Raw genomic sequence first — 22,791 nt, forward strand, 5'->3', positions numbered from 1 at the left:
GAGAGAAAAAGCTCCTTTCTAAGTTACTTGAATGAACAGGTTGTCCTGCACAGCTCTCATTGCAATTCTGTTCAGCGTCAGGTGCCTTAGGGAAAACACAGCCAAACAGATAGGTACAGATAGATGGGGACAGTGGGGAGAAACGTGCAAATGGAAAGGGAAATATTGGCATAATGGGCAACCATTTTCAGTGAGTTCTTTCCTTGTAGCTCTTACTTTTAAATACCCAGAGCAACCCATCCAAATTAGGGAAGGATGAGATCAGAGCCAGAAAAATCAGCTGTACAAGCAGAACCTGCCCTCTGCCCCATATCTCATGATCTTATAGGACGATGATTATCAAATTCAGATTAGAGCCAAGAAAAGTGAGAGTTGGGGGAAGTCAATGGAGGAGTCTCTCTATTGTTATTCCCAGCCTCATTATCTAAAAAAGAGTCTCTCCAAACAGCCCTTAAAAGGTTCTAGTAGTGGAACTCCCTTCTGATCAAAAGGGCAAGTCCAGCCCTGCATCCAGGCAGGCTGGTGTTGACATGGAGGGGGTGGGTGGGTGGGTGTGCACTGAGGGGTTGGAAGGGAGTGTCCTGCTCTAGACCTGGCAGGGTGGGAGAGACCAGGTAAGACAGAAGAATGGGGACAGATATTACCATTGTTCTTTCCTCTGGGGTATAAACTCAGGCTGCTTAGTTTGACCAAACAAGACTCCCCCAAAACCCCTAAACTCCTCTTGTTTCCTCATGGAAGTTGCTAGAGAAACCTCTGAATTACAAATTTCTAGCAACTAAGAGCAGAAGAATTCTCCCTCCTATCAGCTGCTGCCAATCTGGCCAATCACAAGTAACACCTGAGGTCCCAGTTGCACAGAAAGTTCTCTGAGCTAAGAGAGATTGGGAGAAGCTAAAAGGCCAGATGGAAAGGGAAAGGGGAGCTGAAGTTAGTATATATGGGGGGAACTGGAGATCAGTTTGGTCTTTTCTGAGGTTGATCTGTAAGGAGGAGTAACTAGCCCTGTTTTGGAAAGAGGCTATATTGATAGTAATTCTTGGTAGCCAAATGATAAACCTCATATTTGCTTCTATCCTTAGAAAAATAAGAGTTCTCAGTGATTTCTAGCTAGAACTATCTGGCAAGGTGAGAGCCCTTGTCCCTTTAAGAGGGATTGTCAGGGCTAGGTAAACAACAACAGAGTTATGGTGGGTGAAATTCCTTGTAAAGGCTTCTGAATAAGAGGTTGGAAGGCAGGTATGCCGTGATATACCTTACCTTATTGACTGCCTTACCCTGGCTGAGTTAGATGTTTTTAGTGAATAAATTGCTAGGGATCCTTGGACCCTACATCCAGAAGTTAAAGGAGTGTGGAGAAGCTAAGACACCGCTACGTCTAAAGGAGGATCCTGGGAGAGGTCTGACACAGGCCAGTGAAGGTAAAACTTTATTTTAATTTATTAATTTGATTGAAAGTTGTTGGGAAAGGGGTTGACATGAACATATCAACTATTTCTGAAATTGAGGTGTACCCAGATATTCAGGAGAGTTTAGACTATTCACAGAAAATGCAGAACTTTTTTTTTTTTTAACACATTTGTCACTCTATGCCTGAAGAGAGTATGTAGGATTTCTTTTTTTCTTTGACAGGTAATAAATTCAAGTAACAAGGTCATCTTGCAAAGTTATCGTCGTATTTTATACACACCTCACTTATGAAGGTCACTTAAATTTTTTTTAACTTAATTTTTAGTATCCTGAAGGGCAATCCTACATGAAAGTCCATTTTATGATTTCTCTTCCATTTTAAACCCTTTATGATGTCTAACTTAAATTTCAGTATTTCTGTTTCTTTACCCCCTTCATCTTTAGTTCCTCTACTCTCTTCTCCCAGTTCCTCCCAAAACCAGAGAGGGTAACTGAGTTTCATATAAGCTTGATTTGTTTCTGTAATATCAGCAACATAGTGTTACTCAACCCCCTCCTAACCACTTCTCTAGAATAAGTGGCTTACTTTGGTAGCCAAACCCGATACTCTCATTGGAGATCAATTGCTTAATAGGAGGTACCATGCCCATCTGTTTCTTTCTGACAATACTAGGTAGAAGGCTGCAAACATGTTCTCAGAGGGAGATTGATATTAAGCACCCCAAATTTTTAGGGAAATCTATTTGTTAGGCAAATACTAGAATCTTAGTGTATTATGAATTGTGTTTGTGCTAAGAAGTCTGTCAAATTGCCTTTTTGGAGTCAATATTGGAATATCATTAAGTAATTATAATTGCGGTATTCATTAAGCAGTTATGTGCTAGGCTCCGTACTAAGCCCTGGGGTAGATATAAGCAAATTGAGTTGGACAAAGTCCCTCTCCCACATAGAGCTCTCAGTCTTAATAGAGGAGCAGCCTGGCATAGTGGAAAGAGCACAGGCTTGGACTCAGAGGTCATGGGTTCTAATTCCAGTTCTGCCACTGATCAACTGTGTGACTTTGAGAAAGTCACTTGACTTTTCTGTGCCTGTTACCTCATCTGTAAAATGGGAATGAAGACTGAGTCCCACGTGGGACAACCTGCTTACCTTGTATCTACCCCAGCGCTTAGAACAGTGCTCTGTACATTGTAAGCCCTTAACAATGCCATCATCATCATCATAATTCCCCATTTTACAGATGAAGGAATTGAGGTGCAGAAATGTTAAGTGACTTGCCTAAGGTCACACAGCAGGCAAGTATTGGAGCCCAGAATTAGAATGCAGGCCTTTCTGACTCCCAAGCCCATGCTCTATCCACTAGGCCATGCTGCTTCCACAGATGGATAGCATAAGGGGTAGATAAAAATTCACCTAGCCAAAGTACAGCTGAAGTCTTTGGTGGCTTTGAGCTTTCTCTTCCATGTGCAACTCATACCTCTGGCTGATCATGTATTTCCCCTATGCAGAAAGCATTGCAGATGTATAATGGTGATGATCAGGTTGTCATAGCCAATTCTCCAATTCCTCTTAACTGTGGGACTCACAACTGGTCCTGCCATTAGCAAGGTCAGGATTGATTTAGTGCCTGCAGCCTGATTACTGTGTCACAATTGATAGGATCAGTATTGCATAATGCATGTTACTGTGTAGACTTTAAAAGCTACATCTGCCCTAGAGATAGATGAACAGTGTGGTTCGCTGGTGCCCTCAGAGTGGAGTCCCGACTTCTATTCTTAATGCCGTCTGGTTTTAAGCATATCACTTAATTGTGACATTGAGGTTTGTCAATGTATAAATTGGAAATAGCTTTTTGCCTAACTGAGGAAGGGGAAGAAAAGTTCTAATGAATTGCTCTTCCTCATTATTTTCATCATTAAAAATGAAGCAACCTGTCAGAATAACTAAGGTCAAAAATCCCCTTCTTCTTAGCTCCCAAACTACAGGAAGTATTCTAGGTACACTTTTTATCTCTGAAAATCCAATCTGAGAAGAAGGTGTCAATGTGTGTGTGCATGCTGATGTAGCATCCATCCCAATGGTCTATGTGATTTTCTGTTCAAGAATTTCAAAATGTTAATTCCAGCTGTTAAATTCCAGAAAGGTCACCCTATTCTATTTTGCAGTAGTGTAATTTCCTCAAATACAGTAGATCTCGCTCTCTTTCAATGTCTAGTGTTCAACCTGAATAAATCAGTTATTATTGCAGACTGTCATGCAGAATCCACATCAAGGGGTGTAGATTACTGTGTCGAGGCAGTTGATGTGGCATGATAAATAGAACTTGATGTCTGACCAAATAAGATTTAAGTAGGAAAGCTGCATGGCCTACTGGAAGGATCATGAGACTAGAAGCCAGAGGACCTGAGTTCTCAATGGCTGTACCATATCTCTTGTGTGTAACTTTGGGCAAGTCACTTCTTCTCACGGCCTCTGTTTCTTCACCTGCAAAATGAGGATTCTATAGCTGTTCTCCTCCAACTTAGTCTGAGTCCCATGTTTGAGATAAACTGTGTCCAACCTGATTATCTTGTATCTACCCCATCACTGAGAACAGTGCTTGGCACGTATTGTTGGTGTGTCGGGTTTTTTGTGGGGCGGTTGGAAGGGGTTAGCTGTTTGGAAAATTTTTATTCTTGCTTGTGGAAAGAGAACTTGACAAAGTGGAACAAGGAGTAGAAAAACCAATGCTGAAGGCCCAAATAATTGGCCCTGGGAATGGAAAGGGTGGACTGAGCTTCACCCTTGCAGCTTTTAAAACTGAGTGGGCAGCTGTAGCTAGCTCAGTCCACCCTGGGGGTCAGGAATAGAGCCAAAGTAGTAGTTCCCATCTTGCTTTCCAGGATAGCTCTGTAACCTTGGAATATTCCTTTCCCTTGTGCTGGTCTCTGGGTGCTCCTATCCTGGGGCCATCCCAGTCAGCCTGGCAGGTGCTTCAGGAGCCAGGTGGGTGGCCAGTCTCAGAAGCCTCTGAGTTACTCCACAAATCCAGGGCTGGATCCAGGGCAGGAGGCAGCTGCTGATGTCCAGGTGGCAACGACACCTGGCCTAGGCCACCCCTACGTTCAAAATGAAAAGTTGGCACACAGGTTGAGGAGAAGAATGGGTGGGCACCACCTCATGGTTGCTAGAATATATGGGTGACAACCTGCTTATTGTTGGCTTGCCAGACACCTGGGCAAATTTGTTCATGGTTCTCTACTTGGAAAATAAGACTCCTGATATTATGTGTTGATCAAGCAAGGGTGAGATGTGATTATTCACTTTAGATGTTTGGAGTCTGTCTAGGAAATGCAAAGAATAAAGAGTCTATTCTTACAATTTGATAGGTTAAAAGTCCTGGTGTGTGTTTATGGCTATTTCTGTATAACATCCAATTGGAAGAGGCTTGAACTTGGATTCAGTGTATTTACAAGAAAGATGGCGCCTGCTGCAGAAGAAACTTCTTACATACAATACTTAATAATAATTGTGATATTAAGTGCTATGTTTCAGACATTGAACTAGTAGCTGGGGTAGATAGTAGCTAATCAAGTTGGACACAGTTCCTGTCCCACATAGGACTCGCAGTCTTAATCCCCATTTTACAGATGAGGTAACTGAGGCACTGAGAAGTGGAGTGAGTTGCCCAAGGTCACACAGCAGCCAAGTGGCAGAGCTGGGATTAGAATCCAGTTCCTTCTGACCCCCAGGCCTAAGCTCTATCAACTAGGCCAAGCTCCTTCTCTGAGTACTTCAAAGAACTCAGTTTGCCAGCCAGTAAGGTAGCTGGGTCAAGTTGTGCTTGATCTATAAAATCTTCCCACTGAAGATTTCAAATGGCTTAAAAAGGGTCTCACCTGAGCATCCAGATATCCTACTGGGCTTATGATTCATTGCCCCAAAGAAAGTGCCATTACAGTTCTCATTAGAATACACATGATGGATGGTATCTGACTTTGGGTTAAGCCAGCAGTGCCTTAAAATATTTGTTACTTCCCAGCTTGCTGAAGCATAGTTTGAAGATAGATTTTTCTGGGGGGGCCCTGCTTGCTACTGGCAAAATGTGCCTGCTGTAATTCCCATTTACTGCAGCATGTGTGAGGAGTGTAGCAAACTGTACAGAGGGTTGGGATCAGAGGGATATGAGAACATGAAGGCCTACGTGTACAGGGATACTACTTCTAGGATACTTTAATCTGTGGACTAATTCCTGAGCCTGCCTGAACAATGGAAATGGGAGTACATCTGTGGAATTTGAAGAACAGCAAATCCTGGAACAGGAAATCCTGATCCACCTTGAATGGTTCAGCTGATCTGGGTTTTTAAATCGTGGAGGTGGTGGTTTGTGGGGGAGGTGGGGACGGGGGATGGGGGGGGTGGTGGTAATGGGAGTTGGCTTTGTAGAAGCAGGGGAAAATTGAGATGATTCATCTTGAAATCCTGAGGAATGGCAGAAAGGATTTAGACCTGAATGAAAAGACTAACAAACTGATCAAATACCCCATGTAATTGCCATGCTCCCTGCTACACTTTTCCTAGGTGAGACATTCTGCATCCTGCTTCAGATTTAATTTTTTATGGTGTTTTTCAAGCATTTACTATGTGCCAGGCACTTCAGGTTAGACACAGTCCCTGTCCCACAAAGTGCTCACTGTCTTAAGCTCTATTTTACAGATGAGGTAACTGAGGCACAGAGAAGTAAAGTGACTTGCCCAAGATCACACAGAAGACAAGTTTTGCATCTTGGATAAGAACCCAGGTCCTTCTGACTACCAGGCCCATGTTTTATCCACTAGACCACAGTGGATTAAAAACTTTTACCAGATGGTGCAAGAGTATTGTTTGCCCTTCCCAAACTGACACAGTATTAGCAGTAAGAAGCATGGGGCTAAGATTTCATTATGATTCTTTTTTTGAAAGTGTTTTTCATGGCCTGACATATTTTAACCTTACCTTAGCTTCAGGGCATCAGTTTGGGATCCAGGTTATAATAATGATATTTAGAACACATTTACGTGATAAGCACTGGCATAGATTTAAAATAATCAGATCCTTGTCCCTCACAGGGCTAATGAGGTTTGAATACTTTGATTTGCATTACCAGGATCCCAATAAGACAACTCTTCCGTCTCCTAGCTTTACTCATGAAGGAGGCAATATGTCCAAATTGAGGTAGGGAGGAGGGTGAAGGGAATAATGTGGAAGCAGCATGACAAAGTGGATAGAGCATGGGCCTGGGAGTCTGAAGGTCATGGGTTCTAATCCTGGTTCTGCCACTTGTCTGCTGAATGACCTTGGGCAAATCACTTCTCTGTACTTCAGTTGCCTCACTATAAAATGGGGATTGAGACCAAATCCCACGTGGAACAAGGCCTGTGTCCAACCCCATTTCCCCATTTGCTCGTGTACACCCCAGTGCTTAGTAAAATGCCTGGCATATTGTAAGTGATTAACAAATATCACAGCTATTAATTATTATTATTATTATGAAAATAGGGGAAAATTGAGCTAGGCTGAGACAAATGAATGGGTTAGGAAAAGATCAGTGCTGATCCTGTGGGGGAGGGTAAGGAATTCCACCTCTCACACTAAATAGAAATTCACTTCCCCCTGGACCAATAAAAAACTGGCATCAAGTGTGCAATTTATACCAAACACTAGGCTAGAAACAATCTAAGTAGCTTGAACACTGACTCTCATAGTGGGGCTTCCAGTCTGAGGGACAATGGGTATTTCATACCCATTTCACAAATTATGAAACTGAGGCACAGAGAATTAAAGTGACTTTTCCAAGGTAACTTGGCATAACTGGGATCAGAACCCAGGTCCTCTGACTTAATCCCTTGTTCTTTCTACTAGGCGACACAGTTCCTATATACCAAACATGGTATTAGGTGCTAGGATAGATTCAAAATAATCTTGTGGAACACAGTACCTGTCCCACCTATGGGTCACAATTTAAGAGATGGGGAGATCAAGAATTTTATCACCATTTTACAAGTGAAGAAACTGACAGAGCAATTAAGTGACTTGCTCATGGTCACACAGCAGGCAAGAGACAGAGCCTGGATTAGAAATCAGGCCAGTGCTCTTTCCACTAGGCTACTGAATCCTTCCTAGGGTAGTTAAGCTCTCTGACCAACACCTGCTGGGATCCTGAATCTGACTTCTTCCAGATTCAAGGCCTGGCTTGACCAGCTCCCTGTGGCTGCTAGAGTCAGTACTACCTAGTCCTTTTCCTGGATCCAGAAGCCCAGCTATAGGGTAATGAACCTAAACAGTTGGGACAGAGGAGGTAAAGGTGGTAATCTAGTAGTAGTAGTCCATTATAATTGTGGCATTTAAGAACCCAGACATTGTACTAAGCACTAGTTTAGGTACAAGCAAATTGAGTTGGACACAGTCCCCGTCCCACATGGGACTCATAATCTTCATCTTTTACAGTAAGGGACCTGAGACCCAGTGAAGTGACATGCTCAAGGTCACACAGGCAAGCAGCAGAGCTGGGATTAGAACCCAGATCCTTCTGACTCAAATGCCCGTGCTCTATGCACTACTTCACGCTGCTTCTCTAGTGATAGTATTAAGTATTTACAGCGAGCAGAGCACGGTACCAGTGCTGTCAAAGAACCCATAGGAAAGAATTTAAAGGTGTTTGGAGCAGGAGTGGGATGGAGTTGCATTCTAGGCCTGGCTTGCTTGTTCCCCACTCCTTCCAGAGAGCAGTGTGCCATGCCAGATGCCAGGGCCCCAGCTGGTATGAAGACTAAGTCCTACAGGTTAAAGTTAGGGATGGGGCCTTCAGCAGGAACACAAATAATTTGTGTATATGTACATATTAATAATGTGTATGTATCTATAATTGTATTTATTTTGATGCTATTGATGCTTGTCTACTTGTTTTGTTGTCTGTCTCCCCCTTTCTAGACTGTGAGCCCATTGTTGGATAGGGAATGTCTCTATTTGTTGCCAAACTGTGCTTTCCAAGCACTAAGTACAGTGGTCTGCATATAGTAAGCGCTCAATGAATGAAATCTGAATGTTGACCTGGGACCCCAACAACAGGAAAGACCAGTCAGAGAATAGACTCTCCTGGATCTCTGCATTCAATCGCATTTATTGAGGGCTTAATGTGTGCAGAGAACTGTACTAAGCACTGGGAGAGTAAACCCAGACTAAGCCCTACTTTTCCTCAACTCCCACTCCCTTCCAAACCACCCTGACTCACTCCCTTTGCTTGTCCCTCCCCCTCATCCCCACCCCACTGCACTTATGTATATATCTGTAATTTTATTTATTTATACTGATACCTGTTTAATTTATGTCTGTCCACCTCCTGCCCCCAGACTGTGAGCTTGTTGTGAGCAGGTATTGTCTCTCTTTTGCTGTGTTGTACTTTCCCAAACACTTAGTAGAGTGCTCTGTACACAGTAAACTCTCAAATATGATTGAATGAATGAGAATACAGTATAATGGTGTTAGTAGACATGTTCCTGTTCACCAGGAGCTTACATTTTAGATGTTCCCTATCCAAGAAAGAGAAAATTTCCATGCCTGAAAACACTCCTCCATGTTTACTCACAATTGCACATATGAATTTGCTCACATGCAAGGAGTGAGACTAGAAGGTGAGTAAATATAAGACAGAAATAATTTGGAGAAACTCTGCCAGGGAATTCAATACTAGTTAATTCTGAAATTAGGAAAAAGGAGTGGTATGAAAGTGAGGCATAGCTGAAATCAGAAATGATGGCTGGAGGGCCAACCAGATGTCACTGCTTAATTAAAATAGTCAATGTATTCCATTCTAACTGTATCTTAACTGAGTTTCCCTCAAGCCTTTTTATAAAGTTATTCACAGGGGAAGTCTTTCCCAAAGGAAGTGTAACATTTATCCTGAATGGTGGTAATAATAGTGGTGGTATTTAAGTGCTTACTATGTGCCATACACTGTACTAATCACTGGGGTTGGTACAAGGTAATCAGGCTGGCCACAGTCCCTGTCCCACATAGGGCTCACAGTTCTAATCCCCATTTTACAAATGAGGAAACTAAGGCACAGAGAAGTGAAGTGACTTGCCCAAGGTGTCACAGCAGACAAATGGAGGAGTTGGGATTAGAACCCAGGTTCCCCGATTCCCAGGCCCTTGCCCTACCCACTAGCCCACCTTGCTGGTCTAGACAATCACCTGCCTGAAGGAGAGAGACTGGGTTGAACTGAATGCCCTTTCGAGATACCACTATTAGGAAGAATATCTGTTAAAGCACTTACTAAATGCCGAGCAGTGCCTGAGATAGAAGATAAGCAGATTGGACACAGTCCCTATCCTACAGGACAGGCATTTCATTCCCATTTTATAGATGAGGAAACTGAGTCACAGAGAATTGAAGTGACTTGCCCAGGTTCTCTGACTCACAGGCCCTTTTCTTTTCACAGTCATGCTGTTTTCTGCTTAAGGATTCTGGGTTCCACTGATTAGTCAAGTGACTCTTAAGGCCCTTCAGTTGAGTCCCACTTAGAGGGGAAAAGGGGTGACAATCAGCAGTCTTCTCCCACCCCCAATTCCTCAGCCATTCAGCTAGAGTCTTCTCTGGGGTGAATTATGATGCTATGTAAAAATAATAATAGTATTTAAGCACTTAGTATATGCTATGCACTGTTCTAAGTGCTGATTTAAAAAAAAAAATTACTCAATCCATTTATTGCAGTGCTCTTCCTTTGTGCTGAGGTAGATACAAGATCATCAGATCAGGCACAATAATTGCCTCAGAGCTCCGAGTCGGGAGGGAGGGAGGGTGCTTTGCAGATGAGGAAACTGAGGTATAGGGAAATTAAGTGACTGCCCCAAAATCACAGCAGCAGTATTGTCATCCCTCTGTAAATTCATGGTCAATAGGTAAACTTCAGTTAAAACTGGTCATGCCTGTAAGCCCTGTAATTAAAATATTATCATGTCCTTAAATGCAGTGGTGTTGGTTGCTGCTACTTGACCTGTCTTATGGGTGACAGCGGCAGCAGCAGCTGCTTCCAACAATTTTGGTCCCTCCATCCATCATATCAGCTAGTAGAGGGTGAGGTGCCTGGGGGGGATGTCTCTCACCCTTCTTGCACAGCTGTAGTTGATATGTCAGGGCAGGTGGGAGGGAGGAGCTGAGGATGCACTCTGGAACTGCCTGGAAATGTTACCGGTAAAAAGCAGGCCTTTCTCTCACCTCTGCTCTCAATTCCTGTGGGAGAGGAGCTATCTGCTAACCAGGGACTCATGCTGTGGATGTGACATGTCTTCCATCACCCAATGGCCTTGGGGGGCCAGACAGAGGGATGGAATGGGAGCCCCCATCTGCTATGTCTCTGTGCCCATCTCTGTGGCTAGATCCTGGCTCTGGAGCAGTCAGACCAGGGGTCATTTGGGAGCCAATCCAACCATCTCCATGCCCCCTGGTGCCCCCTCCTCATTGTCACTGTGAGAGCAGAGAGCAGAGATGAGTGGGAGAGGAGAGTGAAGGGAAGGGAAGGGACTTCAGCAGAGTTTGCTCAAGGTGGCAGACTCAGGAAACCTATCTTCTGCACACCTTGGTTATAATGGTCCTCTAACCTTCCACACCGAGTTATGAGGCAGCAGGGTATAGAGGCAGGTGACCTGTACTCCTGAGCCTTGCCACTGGGGACCACGGGCAAGAGTGAACTCTAAGTCTCAATGTCCTTATCATTTTCTACCAGTCAGTACTATTGAGTACTTAATGTGTGTAGAGCACTGTAATAAGTGAGTGGGAGAGTACAGTATAATAGAATTGGTAGACATGTTTCCTGTCCACCAAGCTTACTGTCTAGACTGTCTTCTCCTACCAAGCTGTTTGCTCCCTGTGGGCAGGGAATGTCTCTTTATCATTTTACTCACCCAAGAGCTTAGTGCTCAGCACACAGTGAGCATTTAATTGAATGAATCTAGTTCAAGATGAAGTATAATAGAAGCAAATGAATTACAGATATGTATGGAAATGCTGTGGATGGGATGAATATCAAGTGTCTAAAGAGTGCAGATCCTTATCTTGTCTCTATCCCAGAATTAGCACTTCCATATGGACCTGCAGAAGGAGAGCATGTGTTCCCAGCCATGCAACTCTTAATGACATAAGCTATAACATGTGTACACCTAGGCCTGAGGGGTGACTGGCTGTGAAAAATGGTCCTAGAGAAAGAACTGCAGCAATGTCTATTCATTTGCATCTAGCAAGATACCAACAAAAACAGAACATTAGGGATGCCACTATGGCTATGTGTACCATATATACTAATAATTATGGTATTTAAGTGCTTACTATGTGCCAGGCACTGTTCTAAGTGCTGGGTGGATAGAAGCAAATTGGGTTGGACAGTCTCTGTACCAGATGGGGCTCACATTCTTAATCCCCATTTTACTGATGAAGGAATGGAGGCACAGAGTGAAGTGACTTGCCTAAGGTCACTCAGAAGATGTGGTGGAGCTGAGATTAGAACCCAAGACCTTCTGACTCCCAAGCCTGTGCTCTATCCTCTATGCCCTGCTACTTCTGGAGACCCATTATAAAGTATTTAAATTCCTGTTGGATATGCCAAGACAAATGTTCAGCTTTAAAATATTGGGCCATCTAATAGCCTGTAATTTTGTTGGTAAATCTTGAAAGTTAGTTTCATTCAGACTGTTTGGAAGGATCATTCTTAACAGCTGGCAACTCTGCACATTAGGCAAGGGATAGAGTTTGGACTGGAATCCAGGTCTGTGTCAGTTAGAGAAGCAGCATGGTGTAATGCATAGAGAATGGCCCTGGGAGTCAGAAGGTCATGGTTCCTAATCCCAACTCCACCAGTTGTCTGCTGTATAACCTTGAGCAAGTCACTTCACTTCCCTGGGCCTCAGTTACCTCACCTTTTAAAATAGTGATTGAAACTCTAAGCCCCACATGGGAGAGGAACTATATCCAACTTGATTTGTTTGTATCCAACCCAGGGCTTAGTGCAGTGCCTGGCTCATAATAAGCACTTAAATATCAAAGTAATGATTATCATTATTAGAGTTGGTAGGGAATAGAGGGAGAAATTCTAGCCCATAACCTTCCCACTTTCTTCTAGACTCTTGGCAAACTTGTCTACTGTTTCTTTACTCTTTTAACGTACATATTCACCACACTATGAGCGAAGCATCGTTTTAAAGACAAGGCCTGGGGAAATGAACAATGCTTGAGTTGGAATTTCTGTTGGTGTCTCTGTTCCATGGCAATTCTACCATAGAACATCACGTGTGAAAGCCTGATTTCTAAAGGGCTCTGATAGGTGAGCATGCTGGAGTTAAACCTACTTCTGCTTTTAAATCATTTGAGAATAATTCGTGGTCAGTGCACTTTTGACCCATGAGAGTACAAAAATTGTGTGCTGAAAAACTTTGCACTTAAGTGACACATGGATTATACCTTTTTTTCTAAATTATGGTCAATCCCTTAATTAAGGCCGAAGAGGCTTCCCATTCACCTAAATAAGATGCTATCTCTAAATGCAGCCTAGAAAGAGTCTTTGAGATCCATTCTATTGGTATTTCTCCTTTCCATTAAGGAAGAACGCTCCCCCATTTTTTGAAGATGGATCTACTGATCAATTCCCCATCCCCCACCAAATTGGTATTGAACCCCGATAGAGCTAATTGGCAGAAATCATTTCAGAAGGAAAGCACTTTGAGAAACAATATTTTTTAAGATTGGATGACTGTGGTGACCAATGCCCTTTTCAGGATCTCATTATTTCTCACTTCTCAGGTATCTGTAGTGGACAGATTAAGGAGTCCAAGAAGTTAAGCAATGAAGTTAGTTTGGTGCCAGGCACCAGCCACAGTAAAAGTTAAATTTAGCTGTTCTTGTTGGCAGAGAAATAAGGACTGCAGTCATGCACTGACTGTTTAAGTATAAAGCAAAGTGTTAGTGAGGAAATGGATTGAGTTGAAGACCACATTGCTTTGCCAAGGGGATATCTAACAGGCAAGCAGCAGTCACCTGGGCACTAATGATTGTAGAGGAAGTTGATTGATTGCTGATGAATCACTTCCACACTAGAGCAATTCTGCCAGGAACACCAGAGCTGCCACCCAGAGAGATGGACAATGAAACCATTGTCAATCAGTGCAGTAGTAGTAGCCTAGATTTCCCCAGCTTTTATACCAATGTCTCATCCACCTTCTCGAAATGGCTTTGCCTCGAGAAGTATAATGTTTCCACTTAAACTGTTACCATTTTGCCACAGAATAAGGCATAAATCTGATATGGAATAATCCACCTAGAATAGCTCCTTTTAATCTGATTATTTAATGCAACATAAATGCATAAATAAATGCAATAAATAGAAGCAGCATGGCTCAGTGGAAAGAGCATGGGCTTGGAAGTCAGAGGTCATGGGTTCGAATCCCAACTCTGCCACTTGTCAGCTGTGTGACTGTGGGCAAGTCACTTAACTTCTCTGTGCCTCAGTTACCTCATCTGTAAAATGGGGATTACGACTGTGAGCCTCACATGGGACAACCTGATTGCCCTGTATCTACCCCAGCACTTAGAACAGTGCTCTGCACATAGTAAGCGCTTAACAAATACCAAAATTATTATTATTATTATCAAGTGGTGAAGCAGCATGGCCTAATGGATAGATCATGGGCCGGGGAGTCAGAAGAACTTTGGTTCTAATCTCAGCTCTGCAGCTTGTCCGCAGTCTGACCCTGGGCAAGTCATTTATCTTTGTGCTTCAGTTATCTCATATGTACAATAGGGATTAAAATTCTCCCATACACTTAATACAATGCTCTGCACACAGTAAGTGCTCAATAAATACCAATAGTGGATATTCATAGTTCCCAAAGGGAATTGATCACGTCTACCAACTCGATTGTACTCTACTTTTCCAAGCACTTAGGACAGTGCTCTATGCAAAGTAAATGCTCAATAAATACCACTGATTGAGACATGGACTACCCGCTCTTGACCCCACTTCCCCCTCCAGTTATCGCCCTATCTCCCTACTACCCTTCCTTTCCAAAATCCTAGAACTAGTCGTCTACAATCGATGCTTAGAATTCCTTAACTCCCATTCTCTTCTAGACCCCCTCCAATCTGGCTTCCATCCCCTCCACTCTACCGAGACTGCTCTCTCTAAGGTCACCCATGACCTCCTTTTTGCCAAATCCAATGGCTCCTACTCCATTCTGATCCTCCTTGACCTCTCTGCTGCCTTTGACACTGTCGACCATCCCCTCCTCCTCCATACCTTATCTCACCTTGGCTTCACGGACTCTGTCCTCTCCTGGTTCTCCTCTTACCACTCTGGCCGGTCATTCTCGGTCTCCTTCGCTGGCGCCTCCTCCCCCTCCCATCCTTTAACTGTTGGAGTTCCTCAAGGGTCAGTTCTTGGCCCTCTTCTGTTCTCCATTTACACTCACTGCCTCGATGAACTCATTCGCTCTCACGGCTTTGACTACCATCTCTACGCAGATGACACGCAGATCTACATCTCCGCCCCTGTCCTCTCCCCCTCCCTTCAGGCTCGCATCTCCTCCCGCCTCCGGGACGTCTCCACCTGGATGTCGGCCCGCCACCTAAAACTCAACATGAGCAAGACTGAGCTCCTCATCTTCCCTCCCAAACCCGGTCCTCTCCCAGACTTCTCTATCACCGTGGATGGCACGACCATCCTTCCCGTCTCTCAGGCCCGCAATCTCGGTGTCATCCTTGACTCGTCTCTCTCGTTTACCCCACACATCCTATCCGTTACCAAGACCTGCCGGTTTCACCTCTACAATATCGCCAAGATCCGCCCTTTCCTCTCCACCCAAACGGCTACCTTACTGTTACGGGCTCTCGTGATATCCCGGCTAGACTACTGTGTCAGCCTTCTCTCTGACCTCCCTTCCTCCTCTCTCGCCCCGCTCCAGTCTATTCTTCACTCCGCTGCCCGGCTCATCTTCCTGCAGAAACGAGGCGTTCCCAGACTGAGCTCCTCTTCTCCCTCTACTCCCTCTGCCATCCCCCCTTTACCTCTCCGCAGCTAAACCCTCATTTTCCCCTTTTCCCTCTGCTCCTCCACCTCTCCCTTCCCATCCCCACAGCACTGTACTCGTCCGCTCAACTGTATATATTTTCGTTACCCTATTTATTTTGTTAATGAATTGTACATCGCCTTGATTCTATTTAGTTGCCATTGTTTTTACGAGATGTTCTTCCCCTTGACTCTGTTTATTGCCATTGTTCTTGTCTGTCCGTCTCCCCCGATTAGACTGTAAGCCCGTCAAATGGCAGGGACTGTCTCTATCTGTTGCCGACTTGTTCATCCCAAGCGCTTAGTACAGTGCTCTGCACATAGTAAGCGCTCAATAAATACTATTGAATGAATGAATGAATGACTATGTCAATCTGATTATCTTGTATCTACCCCAGTGCTTAGACTAGTGCACATGGGAGAGTATAACAAGCAACACACCCCTTACTTAAGTAGCTTAGACAATACAAAAACAATTAGAAATAGTGGAAGCAGGAGGAAGAACAAGGCTGTAGCTGGAAAAAATGAAAATTTATCAGATTGGAGTTGTAATTAACTATTCAGATATATGTAGCAAGAGTATGGGCTTGGGAGTCAGAGGATATGGGTTCTAATCCCAGCTCTTCCACTTGTTTGCTGTGTGATCTTGAGCAAGTAATTTAACTTATCTGAGCCTCAGTGGCCTCATTTGTAAAATGGGGATTAAGACTGAGACCCATGTGGGGCAACCTAATTACCTTGTATCTACCCCAGTGCGTACAACAGTGCTTGGCACATAGTAAGCATTTAACAAATACCATAATTACAATTATTATTATTACTATTATAGGTGCTGACAAGCACAAAATGCATAAATTCTGATGATGACTTTCTCAGTCTCACTAAACTTGTAAAAATCCCTAAAACTCTGCTGCTGATTTCCCCAAGCTGTAATGATGATGATGGTATTTATTAAGTGCTTATTATGTGCCAAGCACTATTCTAAGTACTGGGGTAGATACAAGGTAATCAGGTTTTCATCCCCATTTTACAGATGAGGTAACTGAGACACAGAGAAGTTAAGTGACTTGTCCAAAGTCACACAGCTGACAAGTGGCAGAGACAGGATTTTAAACTCATGTCTTCTGACTTCCAAGCCTGTGCTCTTTCCACTAAGTCACAATGTAATCAAAGTTGGTTTGCCAGTCTAGACTCTGAGCTCCTTGTAGTCAGGAAATATGTCTGTAAACTCTATTGTATTGTTCTCTCCCAACTGCCTAATACTGTTCTATTCATATAGTTATTCAGTATCATCTACTGACTAGGATCAGTGTGAGTGAATATTCTGGAAAACACTTCAAATCACCCATTTCTTTTCCTCTTTAGAGGACATACCACTAAATTCCCCTTCACCACAAGACCCCAGAATATACACAGGAAAAAAACAAACCTTTTGACCTTGTCCAGAAACTGGACCAAGGTCATTCATCAAGTTCAATTCAAGCCCTTGCATTCCCTCAGTCAATGGAGCACTTACTTTGTGCAGAGCACTGTAATATGCACTTGGGGAAAGTGCAATATAAAAGAATTGGTAGGCATGATCTCTGCCTGCAAGAAGTTTATAATTACAGAGGTGGTTAGACATTAATACATTAGGGATGGGGAAGTAGTAGGGGGAAAAAAAATTGCATATTGTATGCTGGAGGGAGCACTGAAGTGCTTAAGGGGTACCCAGCCAAGTTGTTGTTATTTATTGAGTGCTTACTTCCATTCATTCAATCGTATTTTTTGAGCACTTACTGTGTGCAGAGCAATGTACTAAGTGCTTGGGAAAATACAATACAGCAGTAGAAACAATCCCTGTCCACAATGAGCTCACAGTCTGGGGCGATGGAGACAGACATCAATACAAGCAAACAGCTTACTGTGTGCAAAGCACTGTACTAAGTTCATAGCCGATGTTAGATGGAGAGTAAGTGGATAGAGGAATTACAGGGCTAGACTGGGAATGCATCCTGAAGAAATTTTTTTGGGGGGTGCTTTTTATTTTGTTTAGGAAATTCTGAAGGTGGGGAAGGTGAGCTTTTGGATCTGAAAGAGGAGGGAGTTCCAGGTGTGAAGGAGCAAGTAGCCATGGGCTTAGTGGTGGGACAGATGAGATTGAAATAGAGAGTGTAAGTTAGTGTTAGAGAAGCAAAGTGTGAGGGTTGGGATGTATTAGGAAATCAACCAGGTTAAATAAGAGGAAGAGAACTGATTGTCTTAAAGCCAATGGTGAGAGGTGTCAGTTCCTTTCATTGGTATTACTAAAGATAAATCCATTTTTCCCCAAAGTAAATAGTTATTCTCTGGCCTGATGGATGCCCATTAAATCCACTGAAACATTGCAAACCCTGCCAGTGTACTGCTTGACACAGATTAAGTGTTAACAAATACCACAATTATTATTATAGACAGCTCATCTTTTTGGAACTTGCCTGCCGGAATAGATGGAATATCTGAGTATCCCAAGGCTGGACCAGCTTGGGGGTCTAAATTTCTGTTGGGGAGACAGCCGACTGTGCAGATTCTGGAGTTGGCACAGAGAGCGACACAAAGCTAGAATAGCAAAAGGATGACGATGGCCAGGTGGAAGGTGCTCAGTCTATTTGGGGAAGCTCTGGAAAAGAGGGGTGAAAGGGCTGGAAGGATGTGCATGGAGAGGGCTCTTAATTGTACAGTGTCTGCCCATACTGTGCTCGATGTAACCACAGTGATTATGGGCAACTCATGCTCTAAAATGTACTCTTTTCCTGAGTGGTGCTGCTCAAGTGTGAAATTCTGTAACTGGATATTTTTAAATTATTCATCATCTCCTCCTTGGCGTACAAGTGCACTTGTCTTTACTAGAGTGATTTGGCTTGTTCACTCCTCCAAATGCTCCCTGGGAGACATTTAAGTTAGAATAACTTTATTCATTTTTTTTAATCTTTCTGACTGTGGTTGCCCTTCACGAGAACTTCACAAGGGGTGAGACAACCTGGAGAGTCCCAGCGTTAAAGAAAATATACGAGAAATGTTTCGTTGGTTTGCACAGAGGAAATGCTAATCACACTTGCACAGAGAAAGTGACATTCTTCCCTAGCAAGCATTTTCCCACTGGGACACAATAATAATTATAACTAGAGTATTAGTTAAGCACTTACTATGCATAAAGCACCATACTAAGTGGAGGGGTAGATATAAGATAATCAGGCCACTCATGGGTCTCAGAGTAGTAGGAGGGAGAACATTTATTAATCTCCATTATGCAAATATAGGAGCTGAGGCACAGAGAAGTCGATTACTTGTCCAAGGTCTCACAGCAGATAAGTGGCAGAGTGGGGATTAGAACACAGGTCCTCTGACTCCTAGACCCATGCTCTTTCCATTAGGACATGCTGTTTCCCACAAGCAGCTTGGATGCAAGGAGCAAATAAGCAGGTAGGGAATGCCATCATTATGAGGGCATTTATGGTCTTCATCCAAGTTACAGGAAGAAATTAGACTTCAACCTTTATTTGAGAATTAGGGAGGGGAAGGATGGATATGTTCTACAGGTAGCAGCAGGATCGGGTCTTATTTTCAGTCAATCAAATGATTGGGTCTTATTTTCAGTCAATCAAACCATCGTATTTGAGTGTTTACTATGTAAAGAGTACTGTACTAAGGCCTTGGGAGAGTATAGTATAACATAGTTGGAAGACTCATTCCCTGCCCACAATGAGCTTACAGTCTAGAGGGGGAGACAGGTGTATATATCTGTAATTTATTCATTTATATTTACTGGGGCTGTGGGAGGGATGAATAAAGGGTGTGAATCCAAGTGCAAGTACAACAGAGAAGAAGAAATGAAACCCTAGTTGGGGAAGACCCTTTGGAGGAGATGTGCCTTTGATAAGGTTTTGAAGGTGAGGAGAGGGAACAACTGTTGGCTATGAAGAGGGAGGGTGTTCCAAGCCAGAGGCAGGATGAGGGCAAGAGGACAGTGGGGAGATATATGAGACTAAGGTACAATTGGGATTGGGATTTGCTCTGAGCCATCCCTACTCTCCTGGCCTGTCCTATGTTCCTATCAAAGCTAATTAGATATGTCCCTGGGAAGGCTATCATAACCCACAGACAATTATTCTCCCACCCTTCGAAGTCTTATTGAAGCCACAACTCCTCCAAGAGACCTTCCCTGACTAAGTTCTCCTTTCTTCTTCTACTCCCTTCTGTGTCACCCTTACTTATTCCCTTTATTCATCTCTCTGCCGGCCAGCCCCACAGTACCTATGTGCCTATCTGTAATTTATTTAACGTCTGTCTCCACCCTCTAGACTGTGAGCTGACTGTGGGCAGGAAGTGTGTCTGTTATATTGTACTCTCACAAATGCTTAATACAGTTGTACTGGACACAATAAGGAATCAATAAATGGGATGGACTAGAATAGTGTATGTAAATGGCCTCACAGTTCTTATGTATATATCCTTATACTCTGCTTCTTTTTGTGATTTATTGTAATGCCTGACTCTCTCACTAGATTGCAAACTCCAGGAGGGCAGGGATCACGTCTACTCATATTGTAAATCAGTGGTATTTATTGAGCACTTACCATGTGCAGCAAACTGTGCTAAGCACTTGGGACAGTAGTGTACAAGAGGGTTGGTAGACACAATCCCTGCCCCCAAGGAGGGTTTCAGCCTGGGGTATTGTACTCTCCTTCATGCTTTGTACAGTGTTCTGCACCCAGTAGGCACTCAAATACCATTGTGTGCTCTCCTCCAGTTTTGAGTTTGGTACTTAATTTGACTTGGATAACAGCTGATAAATTTTGTCTGCTTTCTGGCAAAAAGCAGTGTAAAAGTAGAATGGGAACAAAAGGTAAAGGAAGGTGAGATGTTATAAATATTGTTTAATCACTTTTTCAGAAGAGTACCATCTAAATACCCTTTTCCCCTCAAACTACCTCTTCTGCAGAAGAGTGGGTGTCTCTCAATACACAGTTGCCCCTTGTTGTTAGATTTCATGCACATCACTAACAGAAATGACAAGGCACACGTGTGATGGAAGAGCCCAGTATGGAGCCACATCCATACTGCGTAGACAGAAAAGGTTTTGCTTGGTGGGGCTGCTGTTTGTAGTCTCTGCCAACGTCTTTCTTTTCAGTTATACTATTGTCAAAATAAGCCCCTGAATTACTTCCACAGTAATGGTGATGACTCATTGATGAGAAGCAGCGTGGTTCAGTGGAAAGAGCGTGGGCTTAGAAGGCAGGGGTCGTGGGTTCGGATCCCAGCTCCACCACCTGTCAGCTGTGTGACTTTGGGCAAGTCACTTAACTTCTCAGTGCCTCAGTGACCTCATCTGTAAAATGGGGATTAAGACTGTGAGCCTCACATGGGACAACCTGACAACCTTGTATCTACCCCAGGGCTTAAAACAGTGCTTGGCACATAGTAAATGATTAACAAATACCAACATCATTATTATTATTGCATCATTTGCACTAACCTGGCTAACCCTCATGTGATCAAAGGTACACTTCAAAAGTATCCTTGATTAGAGATGCAGAGAGTAGTTGATGAAAAGAATGTCTGCATCCTTTTCAGCAGTAAACACTGCTACGACCTCATCCAATTTATACACAGTTTGTGGTGAGACATCTGCTATACAAAGCTCTGCCTTCCTCACTGATTTCCAGTCACCAGATTCTTAGAGATCACAAAGGGGATGATATAGCAGTGATAGGCAGAAAAGACCTGGCAAAGAAAATACAACACACAAACAGCACAGTGTAGTGGAGAGAGCACGGGCCTGGAAGTCACAGGGTTCTAATCCGGCTTTGCTGCTTGTCTGCTATGTGACCTTGGATAAGTCACTTCACTTTTTTGGGCCTCAGTTACTTCATCTGTAAAATAAGGTTTGAGACTGAGCCCCATGAGGGACAGGGACTGTGTCCAACCCAATTTGCTTGTATCCAACCCAGTGCTTAGTACAATGCCTGGCACATAGTAATTGCTTAATGAATTCCAGTCATCTTCATCACTGGGAACCTATGAGCATAAGATCCACTTTCCCTCAAAACACCCTTTTCCAGACCAGGTCAGTGGCGGTAATAATAATGGGATTGGTTAAGTCCACACTACGTTCCAAACACTTTACTAAGCCCTGGGGTAGAAAATTAAGTCAGACACAGTCCCTCCTGTCCCATATGGGGCTCCCGATCTAAGTAGAAGAGAGAACAGATATTGAATTATCATGAATTATCATTGAATTATTATGCAGCTGAGAAAACCGAGGCACAAAAAAGTGAAGTGACTTCCCCAGTGGCAGAACTGGGGTTAGAATCCAGGTCCCCTGTCTCCCAGACCCATTCTCTTTCCACAGCACCAAGCTGTTTCTCTCTTTCTCTTATGGTTTTTTTTCCAAGCTCAATATCTTCAGTGGAATGGAAGAGAGGGGAATAAAAAGCAAATGAGAACACACCTGCACGCATTGGCCTTCAATTTCCTGACTCTGTGAATCCATGATACCTTTCTTGGCAACCTCAATATTCCAAAGTAACAGAGGTCAGGGTGACAAGGCAAGTACAGATCTAATGAAAAGGTGAAGGAGTAGCCCTAAAGTGGATTGGGTTATCAAGGCCTGCCTGGACTAGAGACATAGTCGTCATATCAATTTCCTCAGACCTTCCCAATGAAACTTGCAAGTGTGTCTGTCCCTGTTCTCATCCCAAACTTAAGGTAAAACTAAGAAAATCATTCATTTTAGGCCAGCGATAGAATGGAATGCAAACAAGAAGCTTTGACTCCTAGTCAATGGATAGTTCTTTTGATGAGTGGTCATACATTGTAGTAATCCTCCAGAAATCAGTGTCTATAAGACAAGACCAAATAGACCTTAATAAAATGTGAAAATTATGTTTTTTTCATTAACAAAATTAAACATTCTCAACAAGGCCCAGATGCAACACCAATGATAAAACCATTTTTTTTCCACACTGTCATTCATATTTGAATGCAGAGACCTGTAGTAAACCTTTGGGAGAGCACAATAGAACAGAGCTGGTAGAATGCTCCCTGCCCACAGTAACTGTACCCTCTAGATGGGAAGGCAGACATTTAATATAAATTAATCACAGATATATATGTAAGTGCTTTGGGCCTGAAGGAGGGGGTAAATAATGAAGCAAACCAAGTGCAAGGGTAACACAGATGATAATAATAATGTTGGTATTTGAGTGCTTACTATGTGCCAAGTACTGTTCTAAGCACTGAGATAGATACAAGGTTATTAGGTTGTCCCACTTGGGGCTCACAGTCTTGAGCTT

At 43.3% G+C, this 22,791-nt stretch overlaps 1 long non-coding RNA gene across 2 annotated transcripts in view; it reads left to right on the plus strand.

Moving 5' to 3' along the window:
- The first annotated feature begins 825 nt into the window (after positions 1-825).
- LOC120638536 overlaps positions 826-22,791 on the plus strand; it is a 170,837-nt gene continuing 148,871 nt past the window's right edge. For both annotated transcript variants that reach the window (XR_005660239.1, XR_005660240.1), the window contains exon 1: positions 826-1,421. This is a non-coding gene — a long non-coding RNA (uncharacterized LOC120638536). The remainder of the gene's footprint in view (positions 1,422-22,791) is intronic.

Source organism: Ornithorhynchus anatinus, chromosome 1 (genome assembly GCF_004115215.2).
Source record: "Ornithorhynchus anatinus isolate Pmale09 chromosome 1, mOrnAna1.pri.v4, whole genome shotgun sequence".
NCBI lineage: Eukaryota > Metazoa > Chordata > Mammalia > Monotremata > Ornithorhynchidae > Ornithorhynchus > Ornithorhynchus anatinus.